This window comes from Tigriopus californicus, chromosome 10, assembly GCF_007210705.1.
Source record: "Tigriopus californicus strain San Diego chromosome 10, Tcal_SD_v2.1, whole genome shotgun sequence".
Taxonomy (NCBI): Eukaryota; Metazoa; Arthropoda; class Copepoda; order Harpacticoida; family Harpacticidae; genus Tigriopus; species Tigriopus californicus.
Window position 1 is genome coordinate 6,060,284 of NC_081449.1, and position 13,430 is coordinate 6,073,713.

Sequence of the window (13,430 nt, forward strand, 5' to 3'; positions counted from 1 at the left end):
TGATTCAAAAATTAAGATCGGATCTGCCGTTGTTCCCCTTCCAGATTAAAAGTCTCTCTGCTACACAGAACAGACTCGCGACTGTTCTTTGTGTTTGCCAGGGGCTAACTGAGTTTCAAACTACTGAAGGTTATCATATGGAGCGGAGTGATCCAAATAGTTTATCTTATTGACGGGAGCAATTACAGCGTTAATTCCTGGGTGGTCCCTTTCCCCAATATCATCAGACAAAGATGAGACCAGCTCACTGCCGTCGATGCTCGTAGACCTGTAACTGGGTGTGTAGGCTGAAACCCTTTACAATGTTGCAGTGAGTCCACTCAAGCGACACACACACAAAAACTTGGAGTTTTAAAGCACTAAACATCCAATCTACTATGTACGTAGGTAGGGTGGGCCGAAAAAACGAACCTATGCTCTCAAAGATTTTGATCTCTTCCAATGTGGTGCGAGTGCATGTTGCCAACTAGGAGAGGGAAAAAAGCAAAGAGTTTGCTAGAGTGGACTGACTATCTGGGCTTTCTTATTGATCAGGTAAGGCAAATAATGGACGAGTTCAAAGTTTGCCACAATCCTTAACTAGCGCTCAATTGCAGAAAAATGAACCCTTTTAAAGGGCATCTTGATATTTTTGAAGAACTAGTCAGCCCACTGACCTTGTTATAAACATTTATATATCAATCATGAAAATGTTCATGGACAATAGTAACTACAAATGCGATCCACCACTCTCAAATTCTAAGCTCTGTGGATCAACGGCAAGTTTTCTTTGCCTTTCAACAAAGGTTTGAATGCACATGAGAAGGGTTTCTGACATCTGTGACGGAAATAATCAATGCCCCAAGGGCTGCTTATTGGATTTTTATGAATGATTTTCGAGGAGAGGGGTTGGTCGTAAATCTTTCGTGTGGAACGGTTGCCAATCTGACACAGGACGACTTTCAGCATATATTTTGAGTGGGAAGGAATGAAAGTGAAGTTTAGGGCTCTTTTCCCGACGGGAGATAGGCCAGATCCATTTTATGGTCGACCAAGCCAAAGACTAAGGGACTATAACTTAATCTAGACGATGGAACCTTAAAGCTGTACATTTTAAGGTCATTTTACTACCAACTGTGACTGCCGTAAATTATCCCTTACTCGCCCAAATGAATATGATGGTGAGTTTAAACACTTCCTCTGCGCTTTTATCGCTTACTCTGTGCTGAATATGTACTAGTATGCCCTCTTTTTGTCTAACAGAGGGTACACTAAACTTACAAGGAATGATGTTCAAAGCCTTTTAGACAAATTACCTTGGATTAGGAAGGTGATTAGAAAAGCACGGAGTGAACATGTTCAAATGGATGATGATAATTGGCCAAGACAATGATGACTCCACTGTTATGCCTGCCCAATGTCCCCTTTTAATCAAATCAAGGGCAACCCTAGCACCCAAAGCATCTCGTTTTTTTGTCAATGTACACCACACAACACAATGTATTTATCCCGAGGTGAAGAGGCTAATCGTGCGAGAAAAACAATTGGGGTGCGTCCTTGACCCTTGTTGGTTGTCTTTTTGCCCGATTTGATATCGTTTCTCCATTGTGCTATTTTGGCACAGCTCTGAACAGAATCTTCCTTCTTCACCTTCTGTTGGATCCATGGTCACTTTTTTTTTATAATCTTCAGATCAAGCGCACTATCTAACGACCCTCAAGATGCCCACATGCTGATTTCTTGGTGCTTGGCAATAACATTCCAGCCCCTATTAGCCGGTACCAACCTTATTAGGAAACTGCACAACTCACATTTATTGTCCCAATTTTCAGTTCCAGAGGTCTCACTCTCTAACTCGAGATCTTATTCTGTAGACAGAAACAAGAGACACTTGAAGACTGAAGATTTGAGAAACAGCAAAGTTGAGATTGAGTGACCATGAGGGTAGTAACCTTCTCATATTTTAATGTGTCTGACATCTTTTACCATTTCTTATCGCTCTTGACACTCGAAGAATGCCGCTCACTCCAGGACAATTGAAAGCTTGAAACGTCAGACCGACATCTCGCCCCCGAACCCCTCTCCCCAAAAAGGAGGGCCCCCGAAAAAATGGGTGAATCAAGCACGAAATACATTTGTGAGGCTCAATTGAAAAGGCTCTTAGAGGCTCCGTACCGAAGGTATCTATCTTGGACTAAAAGAGGCTATTTGCGTACGCACTCCTTCACACGGTCAAGGTCAAACCGAACGATGGGGTGTATTTCAAATAAAATCTCCCTCCAGGGCTCAATCTCGAGCAGATCAGCAACTGACCGAAGGGGGTTTCCGGATGATAAGATCCATCCAATCCTGAGAGACGACTCGTTTCGCGGAACTACGCGTGCACGCAAAGTCCCTAAATAGGCCCTCCAACAAGTGCCAAATGATTTATGGCTGTGTGTAGTAAAAAGTTGTCCTTTCTCTTGGCTAAAAACCATTAACTCGCTTAAGATAACATTCAACTAACCCTTGCTTGCTCAAGTTGTCATTATTCTTAGCCAGACGCTCAAGATCTAATCAATCTGCCAGAGATGCTCTTATGCACAAGATCTTGACGCCAAAAGAAGGAGTCCCTTGACTGCCATTGAGAATTGATGAAGACGCAAAAGGGCCCAGCCAAGATGGACTTGAACCAATGACCGTTCGGGTTGTTCGCCAACCTTCCCGTCCACTTGCCAGTCAAAAAACCGCCTTTTATGCCGGGGTTGCAGTTGGCTGGTTGATGGTGTTTCTCTAAATGTTACCGGACAAAGGGTTTAAGGTCGGAACTTAAGTTCAATTTATGACTTGAGCCTTCAATTATGTTCTATTCAAAGCTTTGATCGTAAATAAGTCTTCAAGGACAGACTCGGTTGGTTTGGAGGGATGGTGCAACATGATATGTTTCCGTGCTGATTACCCCGTGAATTTTGGACCCAGATGTGACAAAAGTTTCCAGGATCGTAAAAATCCCACCTAAACCCAGCGCCAATTTTAACGGTGTCATAACGGTGGACCTTTATTTGCTCTCAAACGATGTTTTATTTGATCAGGCCCTGGCAATGTGGATGTTCGCTGTTTGTTAAAGGGTTGAATGGGCAACCTTCAAGCGACTTTAATGTCTTCCTGATTCAAATAAACGCCTCGCAGTTATAATATCTTGAGCATACACGAGCTAACAATACCCATGGCATCTCAGTTCAAAACGAATCAATGCCCATGGAGGCAAAACTTAGAAATCACGTTATTACCCCATCAAGATTCCATTTGGAGGCAGTCTTTCTCTCTTTCTCTCTCCTTGTTTCCGTGTCTCTAGGTGTCAAATTTGGAGCTCCTGTCACGTAAATCCTGATATCAGATGGACGTTTGTCCTTAAGAAGTGAACATAACATCAAGAGTTTCCAATTGAATCTAGGCCAAAATCGTGTGATCAAAGGCCTAAATCCTGTTTTAAGAGCATCCAACCCAGAATCGAGCAACACGAAAACCAATCCCACGTATAAACTGGATGCTTCCAAGTTTCTAGATACACTCAATAGAATTTAGTTCACCGGGAAAGGATCCTTTGGGATGAAAATACGGACATTCAAGTCATGACAAGCATTGTCATGTGATGGTTGGCAAATCCAAATGATTTTCCAGTCATGGCTTTTCTAAGACCAGTTTTTTAAAGATGGTATCATGTCTGTCCAAGGGGGAAAAATGAAAAGAAAAACCGGCACTAGACAACAAAGTCAATCGTTCAAAATAGGTTTCTGATCTCGTCCGGGTTTCGAAAGTTGATTTCATGGTAGTGATAGTAGGATGGGTTGGCCTAAAAGTTCGGCCATTGTTCCATGTGTTGAATATGTTGGGATGTTTTTTTAGCGGTGTTTAAACACAGGATTGATGGTGGTGTCCAAAAAGATCCGGGATTTAGCATTCGTCTTCAATGAATCGAATACCGAGAGTTTCGGGGGTCTCAAGAATGGGCTTTGCATGTGGTCGTCGGGCACCGTCATTGACTCAGGATTGGAGGAAAAGATATAAAAACCGTTTTGAAAAGAGCGATTTTCTGAGGAAGACAAATGTGAATCCCTGTTTTGACACCCATCTCGCCAAGTCACCTTTTCAAATAGGCACAAAATCCCCGGGTTCTTTTCATGCTTGAACGAACTTATTCGCTTCGCGGAAGGTTTTTTTCCTTGTCCATTTGGGAGTTTGAATGCTGTTTTCGAGTTGTCAGAGTGTCCCCGGCAAACATTTTTCTTGAGTTTTGAAGCTTCAAGCGTGTCCTAATCTGGACTCCAAGGTTTGACAATCACTTTCTTGATGATCGCGTCGGATGACAAAATCGAGTCGGGGTCTCTGCCGAAGACTTCGTGCTCATGGTCACCTCGAGCAGATTCGATATCTGCGATGAATCCTCCCGATTTCTCGGGTCGCCCAGCGTCGTCAACCTCAAATTCAATGGCATAATTAATGGCTTTGGGCATGGAGGCTTGAAGAATAGCATCATGATGTCTACTACTACCTTGGTGTCTCTGCCTCAAATCCGTGATGACGTGAATCAAGTCATCAAATGGCTGCTGATCCACCTCTTCCTCATTACCGTCATAATTGTTTTCTTGGGCAATTTGCCTTCTCATTGGAATTATCCTGGGGATCCCAGATGCCCGACGAGATACCCAAGAGCTCGAGTAGAATAGCTCATAAAACATGTAGACAATTAGGCACATTAGAAGAGAACCGGCCGTCCAGAGACAAAAACCGTGCATGAAGTCCTTGAAGGAAATCGTATAATCCTCCATGACTCACACACACACACACGCACTGATCACACATCACATGCCAGGGATATTCAGGCAAGAAGCGGGACAAGGAATGAGGATTGGGAATTGTCATGGATGCACTTGAAACCAGACCCAATGTAATAGAACATGTCAGTACAGACTAGTCATTTTCAGGATGACGTTTCGTTTCGGGGTTGATCGTTTCGACGACGAGTTTCTCGCTCGAGTTCATTTATCCACCGGTTATTGAGCAGATTTTTTAAAGTGAAGTTGGAAGTGAAGCTGGTCGAGGAAGAGCACAAAGGCCCATAATTTAGCTCAATTATCAATTTTTTAGAGCCCAGTCCCTCGAATATGAATAGTTTTTTTTTCTTCTTCTTCCCTCTTGTTTCTTCTCACTTGGAAGGCGAGCTTGCCTTTGTTGTTCGTGGATGGAAGATCGCACTTTGGGGATGGCCGGCCGTGAAATTATTGATCAAATTACGGGTTGGGAGAATTGGCCGCTTGGCATGACATGATTTTTATGGTTTCCAGGAGTCTTTGCCACTCAAGAGGAACAAATCCCTCCTCACCAGTCAAGCATTCGCCATAACACCCGATCTTGGGCACAATCCAGGTGAACTGAGGTGAATCAGAAGAAATCAATCCAGGTAAGCCGGACGGACGACACTAGATCTACTTCGTAGTATGCTTAAAGCTTTCGAGATCGTTGGCTCCAAAGAGCTTCAGGAGGGCAAGAAGGAATGCATTGCAATGCCAGGAATACGATTACCAACACGACCTAAAGATAACATCGCGGTCTTGCATTCAACGACGTATTTAGGGGTATGTACGTTTACTTGCATTGACTTGAAGTGCTCCTTGCACTCTCGATATCTCGTGTGGCTCGAAGTGGAAAGCTCTCTACATCAACGATCAAATCAAGTTTTGTACGATCTTCTTTTTGCACCCAATGGAAATGTTGCTACTTGAAAGAGGCTATTAGAGGGTCTCTAGTTGCAATATTTGTAATAGTTATTATCTATTGGTGTCCAACTCTTGACGGTTAGGACGTCCCTTTTGGAAAACGTTGTGGGCGATCGTTTGGAGGTCAGAAATCATGGACAAAACAGGATTGTTCAATGGCCACCCGAATCTAACCCTTTTTTTTCACGATCCGTCACCAGTCCTGTCATCGATTGGATGAAGGCACAGATTGTGTCCGGGAAAGAGCTTACAACTCGGCTCAAAATAACACAGACGTCAAGCGTTAATCCTATCAATATCACGCCAATCAATCTCGAAACATATATTTATATGGAAGAACTGAGTGAGCATCCAACGAGAACTGGAGATGCGTGACAGGATTTGAAACTCTGGCTTTGTGACATTTGACATATTCTTAGCATCCAGTTCTTTATGCGTAGGTCATATGCTTCCACTCTAGATCTAAGCGTACTAGACCCAAAAAGTCGCCTCAATAGGAAGCACCGTTTTAAGGGGTATGAAAAGTTTTTACTAGACACATTTGAGATATTCATATATTCATGATATTGAGATAAGTTGGCTCATTCATTGACTAGTTTTCAATTTAAATTCGATTGACCTCACACTTTCTTACTCGCATTTTTTTTGTTTACCATGGTATGCCATTTTCAAGTAAGTGACAATCATTTTGAGCGTTTCAATGTAGAAGTGTAAACAAGCTCAAATGGCTAAGGGAAAGTAGGAAAAAATTGTATGCACATATTTTTTTCATTTTTGCTTTAAAACTCATGAAATTATTCGTTTCATAATTTCCCCCCTATCATATAACCTACGCTGCGTTTGATTCATTTGGGTTTATCCGCTTAGGGGGACGGGACGGTATTTTTGTATTGACGGGGTTGACGAGGTTATTTTTCTCGGTCTCCATTTAGTCCAAGGGAAGTCAAGTGTGAGAGGGTGTTGTAACAAATTCTACGGTTTATGAGCAGTTCCGTTTTAGTACCGCCCTCTTCTTCTCATCAAATGGATGGAGAAAAACTTGAGAAGATGACTGTCATTCCGGAAGGAAATCTCAAGTAAACCTGCTCTTATCCGAATCAATACCTTACCCTCAGAGACAATACATAGTACATCTTAAGAACACAAAAAGTTCATGTTCTTTAGGGTATGAGGTTTGGATCCGTTTCCAAAGAAAGCTTGCCAAAATCAAGTGAAGAAAACGGAAGCTTTGGGATGCTCGCTGCCAGATTTGAGCTATCATGAGCATTTTCGTTTTTACGAGGCTCTCACTTTTTCTGAAAGCAAGATTTCTCGCGACGTCGGGAAGGGGAAAAAATCATTTGTCTGAACGAGACGAGGGTTATGAATCTGATTCGTGGTGGTCGTTGGGACTGGGAAAGCCCATGAATATAATTATACTAGTATTGTAGTCGGGAACATTTAGAGCTGGATCAGATCTGGTCCCTTGTACTTGAGATGGGGAACCACTCATAAAAGTTTACTTTGTGGAAAGAATACTGCTTGTCGGCTGGATCGGTCCACTTGTGATCCAGCAACGTTCCACATTGGAGCAGAATGAGCTTTGGAGCTTGGGACGACTCTCTGACAATGGATCCACCGTTGGACTTAGTACAATTGAGTATCAAGTTCCCCCTCTTTGAAGAACACATCGACAATGGATGGAACTCGATCTTGGTGGGGAGGTTTTCGGTCATTTGATCCCGTTCCAACATGGCAATGTCCCATCCCACCAAATGGGAACACTTTTCCCACTCTTAGTCGATCATGTCAGGCGGCTAAAGCATTACTAATTCCGGATTGGACCCGCCATCTTTAGGTAGAATTCTCGAGATCTTCCCTGCTTCAAAGCGACTTTCATTCTTCAGGGAGAGGCAATAGCAAGTGGTAACGACTGGAAAGTTTGCTCATAAGAATAAAAAGGTCCTTTGGGGCAGCCAAATGTTAAGGTCTGCTCCTGGGTTTTGGACCCCTTTCTGGATGGCTTGTGACCCATGATAGTTCTATGAGAGTCTTTCAAGTACACTGAAGAATTCGCCATTTTACTGATGTACATAGCACAAGCACAATACACATTGCACTGTTCATGCTCGGTGAGAGACAAGAGCATATTAGTATTTGCACAAAGATACTTGGGAAATGGATTCTATTGCGAAAGAAAGTTGCATTCGGCGAAATATTTAGGAGGATGCAAGATCAAATTCCCATTTTAGCAGTGTTCCATGCTCAGTACTCCTGGCCGAGTTTGTCATTTGAGAACCCAAGAGAGCGGAAAATTGAATGCGTCTCTGGAGAAGACTAGTCCACTGGTGAAACTCAAATGAGTCCTCTAGATTTCCACGCGATCCCATTTAAAACATTGATTCAAATGGGGGCGCGAGAATTTGTTCATTCCAATCGAACTCCCATTTTCATGATTTGTTCCTAAAAATCTAACAGGACACTAGGGCGTGCTTTGGTTCTTTTCAAAGTGATACATTTAGTTTTGTAATACATCGGATTTTCCACGTGTCACGAACGATGGGTTTTGATTCCGAGAATATACGTTTATCCACGAGGATGGTTCCTTTGATTCATTGATTTTTCTCTCAGTGTTAAGATCGAATCGTCGCTTCGACCAACACCACCATCGATCCCTGTGGAGAGATAGAACATTTTTTCGCGATCTAAAACTCCAGGACATTGGAAGCAAGCTTGCAAACCATCTATTTTATTTCTTCCTCTCCGTTTGGATGAAGACTGCCATGGGACTTGATCATTCCAAGGATCCTACCATCATGCACTGTTGTTCCGCTTGAACTTTAGAATTGAATAAAAGACCCGCGATGCCTTCAACATTGGGAACAAATATCGCCTGCATTTTATCCACTTATCCAATTCGGCCTTCCTTTAGTCTCTCAGTCCTTGCTGAAGTTTCTATTTGGGCTCAAAACAGTTATTTTGCAGTGGGAATGAGACCCCTGACTCACCTAGAAATATGGCGACCCTAGCAGAGGTGATGGAACAGATATCGCCCAATTCAATTGGCTTGAAAGGCCTTAAGAAGCTATCTTGGTCGAATAGGACGATCATGATAGATCATCACTTGCACGTATCACGAATCCTCGTCTGTCCGTCCAAAACATGTTTGATTCTGACGCAAGACTTCATGGACAACATGATTGCTAATGAATGCGCCATCCCGTCGAAGCAGGTGGCTAACCATTAACGAAGCCAAATATCGGGGCAGCACCTAAAAAAATTCGCTGCCTTGAGCATTCGATTCATTATAATGGGGTTTGATACTTTTGAACAACAAATTGAATTACATTGCCTTACAATCATTATCTTTTCCAACCTGACGCATGCTCATGGTAAAAAAGTGCAATCAGGCATTGAAGCAAAATTGAGTTTATCGGTAGCATTGCTTCAGGTCAGAGTTCTTGGGTACGATGACAAATGGTTGGATCATTCCTCGATGGGGGCATTTCAGCCCATTTCGAGAGATACTGATGTGAACAGTACGTTCGAATGCCATCGGTTAATCCTCCGCAATTGGTCCTGATTTTTTTCGATGCTCTCGGGTTGTGAAACTTCCATTTTCCGATGCCCAACCAAGCAAGCAACCATTGTTCATTCTTCAGACTTCATTCTCGTACTAAATGAGAGTTTGATAAATTTATTTGGATCTTGCCTGGTGATCAGTCATTCATCTCTCGCTTCACTCGTTTTCTCTCTCCGCCCTTCTTCTCCACACTAAAGACAACTCAATGCATTTCCGTTATTGTACCCAAGGGCCACTTTCTCATTTGATGAATGGTTGGCTCCCAAAATTCATGTTCAATCCGTTTCTTCACGCATTGGCCGGGATGGATCTTGAAATCTTGAAACACACTCGCATGGATATTGCTCTTTGGCGAGTTCTAATCAAATCCTACAGGTCCCGAATCCCAAATCTCCAAGTCATGTCAAAGTTATTCATGAAAGATCCTTCGAGGACCTAATCTTGGACCAAGTCAAGTTGGTTATACGTACCGTACATTTATATCTGTGTGTGCGTGTGTGCGCGTGTGCGCGTGTACCATGTACAATGAATGTATTGTACATGGTACTCCGGGACATCGGATGAGTCTAGCTAGAGTGCTGAGGAATAATGAGAAGCCTCACTGATCTGAAGCGATGCACTCATCTCTGGAGCCTATCATCTCGGCGATCATCCCGGTCATTCTCATCTCTCTCTCTTTCTCTTTGAGTCTTAATAATAAGATTCATCTCCTCAAGACACTGACTGAGAGAGAAGGAGAGAGATCGATAATAAATCCCGAGCGTTAAGTGAAAAATCATGACGAGACAGGATTTCCGTGCCAAGCATCCATTGGTCAGGATTGACCCGAAATGATGATCCACCGCGCGAAAAATTCCGCTGCTTTTCACTTACTACATACTCTACTACTACTACTATACGACGACATACTACGTAGCATACCACGTATGTACGTAAGATTCAAACGCGAAGTGGCAAGTACTGTAAGCAAGATGCAAAAGAAGTAGACACTTGCCTCATAATCGTAAAAGTACCTTAAAAGCCAACACCCACGGTAATAGAACCAAGAGTTGGGAGTGGAGACGACTCGCGAGTTCAAGCTGTTAAGCATCAAAGTGTGTTTTACAACCTTAACCCCCACGTGAGTTCTTTATGATCCCTCTTCCACTACTTCGCGCACACACACATACACACACAGTATAGGAAAGGAGCACTACTCCCAGTTCAAGTCCGACAAACCGAAAGCCGTTTCTCCACCTTCTTTTGGGAGGCNCATACCACGTATGTACGTAAGATTCAAACGCGAAGTGGCAAGTACTGTAAGCAAGATGCAAAAGAAGTAGACACTTGCCTCATAATCGTAAAAGTACCTTAAAAGCCAACACCCACGGTAATAGAACCAAGAGTTGGGAGTGGAGACGACTCGCGAGTTCAAGCTGTTAAGCATCAAAGTGTGTTTTACAACCTTAACCCCCACGTGAGTTCTTTATGATCCCTCTTCCACTACTTCGCGCACACACACATACACACACAGTATAGGAAAGGAGCACTACTCCCAGTTCAAGTCCGACAAACCGAAAGCCGTTTCTCCACCTTCTTTTGGGAGGCTTCCTTTTCTTCCTTCAAACATTGAGGACGAGACCATCGCTTCTCAATCATTGGCTTTCTTCCCACTCAAAAAGCACTCATTGAAATTCAAAACTACTCCGTTGGGGCTTTGCTCAAGCTCATCTTACCGCGTGCTCACTTTCTCCTTCCTTGTCTGAGTACTTCAGGATATTTTTTTTGAGCTCATCACAATCTGAAAGATTTTGAAAAAATTTCAAATTATGGCAATAAATGTAGAATGCTAAAAAAACAAATAGAGGAAAGTTAAGCAATACCTATCTGATTACTAATCAGTTATCAGGGACAAACCATCTCGAGTCGAGTTGTGGCATGAGGCGGATTTCAATCAGTGGTCCCATTAAACCATTGGAACTAAGTGTGGCGTGGCAATTTGACCTCTTTTGGGCAATTCCGATTTTTACAGGGACATTTCTCCAATGACATCCCCCTCATTCTTCTTTCTCGTTTCTCTCGTAGCCGTTGCTGGGTCAGTCAGAAGGGGACACAACAAAAGGATTGAATGCCGACGCGAACAACTGGACTGAGGCCGACAACTCGTGGACTTGGACCACCTTGGGGGAAGAAAATTGCTTGAACAACTCCAACATCGTTTCAGAAGACAGTCATGGTCAGAACCAAACTGGGTCATTTGAGGACGGGGAGAGTTGCTTCTCAACTCTGGTTTAGTTTGATTGGTTTGAATGGGTTCGTTTTGGCCGAATAAGTTGTTGATACTGCATTTGACAGCTTAATCGTTGGTGATGCAAGAGTTATGGCATAATTCTATGTTTTAAGCGGGTGAATAGTCTCTGTTTAAAATTCCATCCAACGTCAAGGGCACAAATTATGGAGACAGGCAGTACGGCTAGTTAGACTTTCCTGTCTGGAATGTTTTCCACGATGAAAGCCGGTGAATGGTGGGCTACTTGACAAACAAACAATTTGCTCCCTGGTGATTGTGAATGGCTGAAGCTCGAACTAATCCTTTGAATGTTCGTGTCGTATTTTCGACATGAATCCATTTTGCCCAGCCATTGTGTTCGTATCATCCGGACATTCATTGAACCTGAAAATGCCACAAGATTGGATGATTGATTTGAATCCGTAACAAGATGCTTCCGCTCTGTGGTTGGATTGTCAGACCGGGCCAATTTGATCATGAGACCAATTGAGACCAAAATTGATCGCTCCTTAGATTATATTCGACTTCAATTTCCCGTAACCTCCCTCTTTATACATTGTATCTGTTTTCTAAGCACCACAAGAAATGTCAAAACCAATTTCAGCCAATGAAATGTGAGAGGTTGCTCCGAAATACATATCGATTGTTCCGCTCAGTATTGTGAAATTATTTCATGGACTGCGTTTCCATTTCGTTAATTGACTCCAGGGAAAACGAAAAACTGGCAGGTTTTTCCTCATTATTTTCTTGAATAGGTCTTTTGTTGTGGAACAAACCTCGTTTAAATGATTTCAAGGCGTGGTCGCAACAAAACTTCAATGCGGCGAAGAAAACTAGGGTGTATACGAGACGTGTGAGAAACGATCATGTAAATTAGATCCTCTTCCACTTCTTCCAACCAGATGAAAGTAGGTTGAAAACCAAAGAGGGGGCAAAAAGCATCCAAAGCCACGAAAACAAAGCGAGTGAACGAGCTACTGAGAATGCTTAATTGGACGGAATACCACGGTGATGATTCGTTTGGAAACTGAAACTTTCTGCACAATATTTGTTGGTCATGGCCTCTTCCAAGCTCTTCTCAAACATGTGTGGGGGCTGGTTTTCCATCCCATCCCAACTTTGTGATTTCAATGGGGATGGTAATTGCACTCACATGGAATTTCTCTCCAAAAATGCAATAGTCCTTTTTTCCCTTCCTCCATTGCATCCATGCAATAACCATCGAGTCCCTGGAAAGTCCTGGTTAAAGTGCATTGTTGAAGAAGCAGTGTAACAAGTATTTCTCCAAGAGAAGAAAAAACAAGGGAACGAACAGCTCGGAAAACAAATTAACTTTGAGCTCCTCGTAGCCTGATTTCTTCGGCAATTTCGTTTGATGGACCCCATGAGCTTCGAGTGCATTGAAAAGCCTTTTCCATTTGTTTAAGTCAAAGGCGGATAATGAGATTGAGTCTAGATCGACAACAGATCACCTGGTAAACGGGCACAGACAATGAATATTGGGTAGGAAAACAATGGAATGTTGGCTCGCCTTCACCCTGAAGGCAAGGATCGTCAACGATCCCAACTCGTGCTCAGGCACCTCTCTCCAAACTTTGGTTCTTTGAATTGCTTGACCACTACTGGAGCACTGTGGATATGTAAGGTATTTCGATGTTGAATCAAATATGATATTTTACGGGGGTCTAGCGTAGATGTTATTTGAAATTAGTGAGTTGGAATATGGAATTGTTGAAGACAAAAAAATCGACGGGATACTGTTTTTTTTTCTTTTATAGATTATTTGGTTTCTCCAAGTGTTTGTTGCCTAATCAATACATTGATGAATCGATCTCATTTTGAAAAAGCAAATGAAATCTCCGCC

At 42.8% G+C, this 13,430-nt stretch overlaps 1 long non-coding RNA gene across 1 annotated transcript; it reads right to left on the reverse strand.

The window, feature by feature from the left end:
• Positions 1-3,731: 3,731 nt before the first annotated feature.
• On the reverse strand, positions 3,732-5,680 carry LOC131889248 (uncharacterized). The gene is made up of 2 exons (XR_009374190.1): positions 4,511-5,680; positions 3,732-4,436 (listed from the first exon to the last, which is right to left on the reverse strand). It is a non-coding gene; the product is annotated as an uncharacterized LOC131889248 (long non-coding RNA).
• Between the last annotated feature and the right edge of the window lie 7,750 nt (positions 5,681-13,430).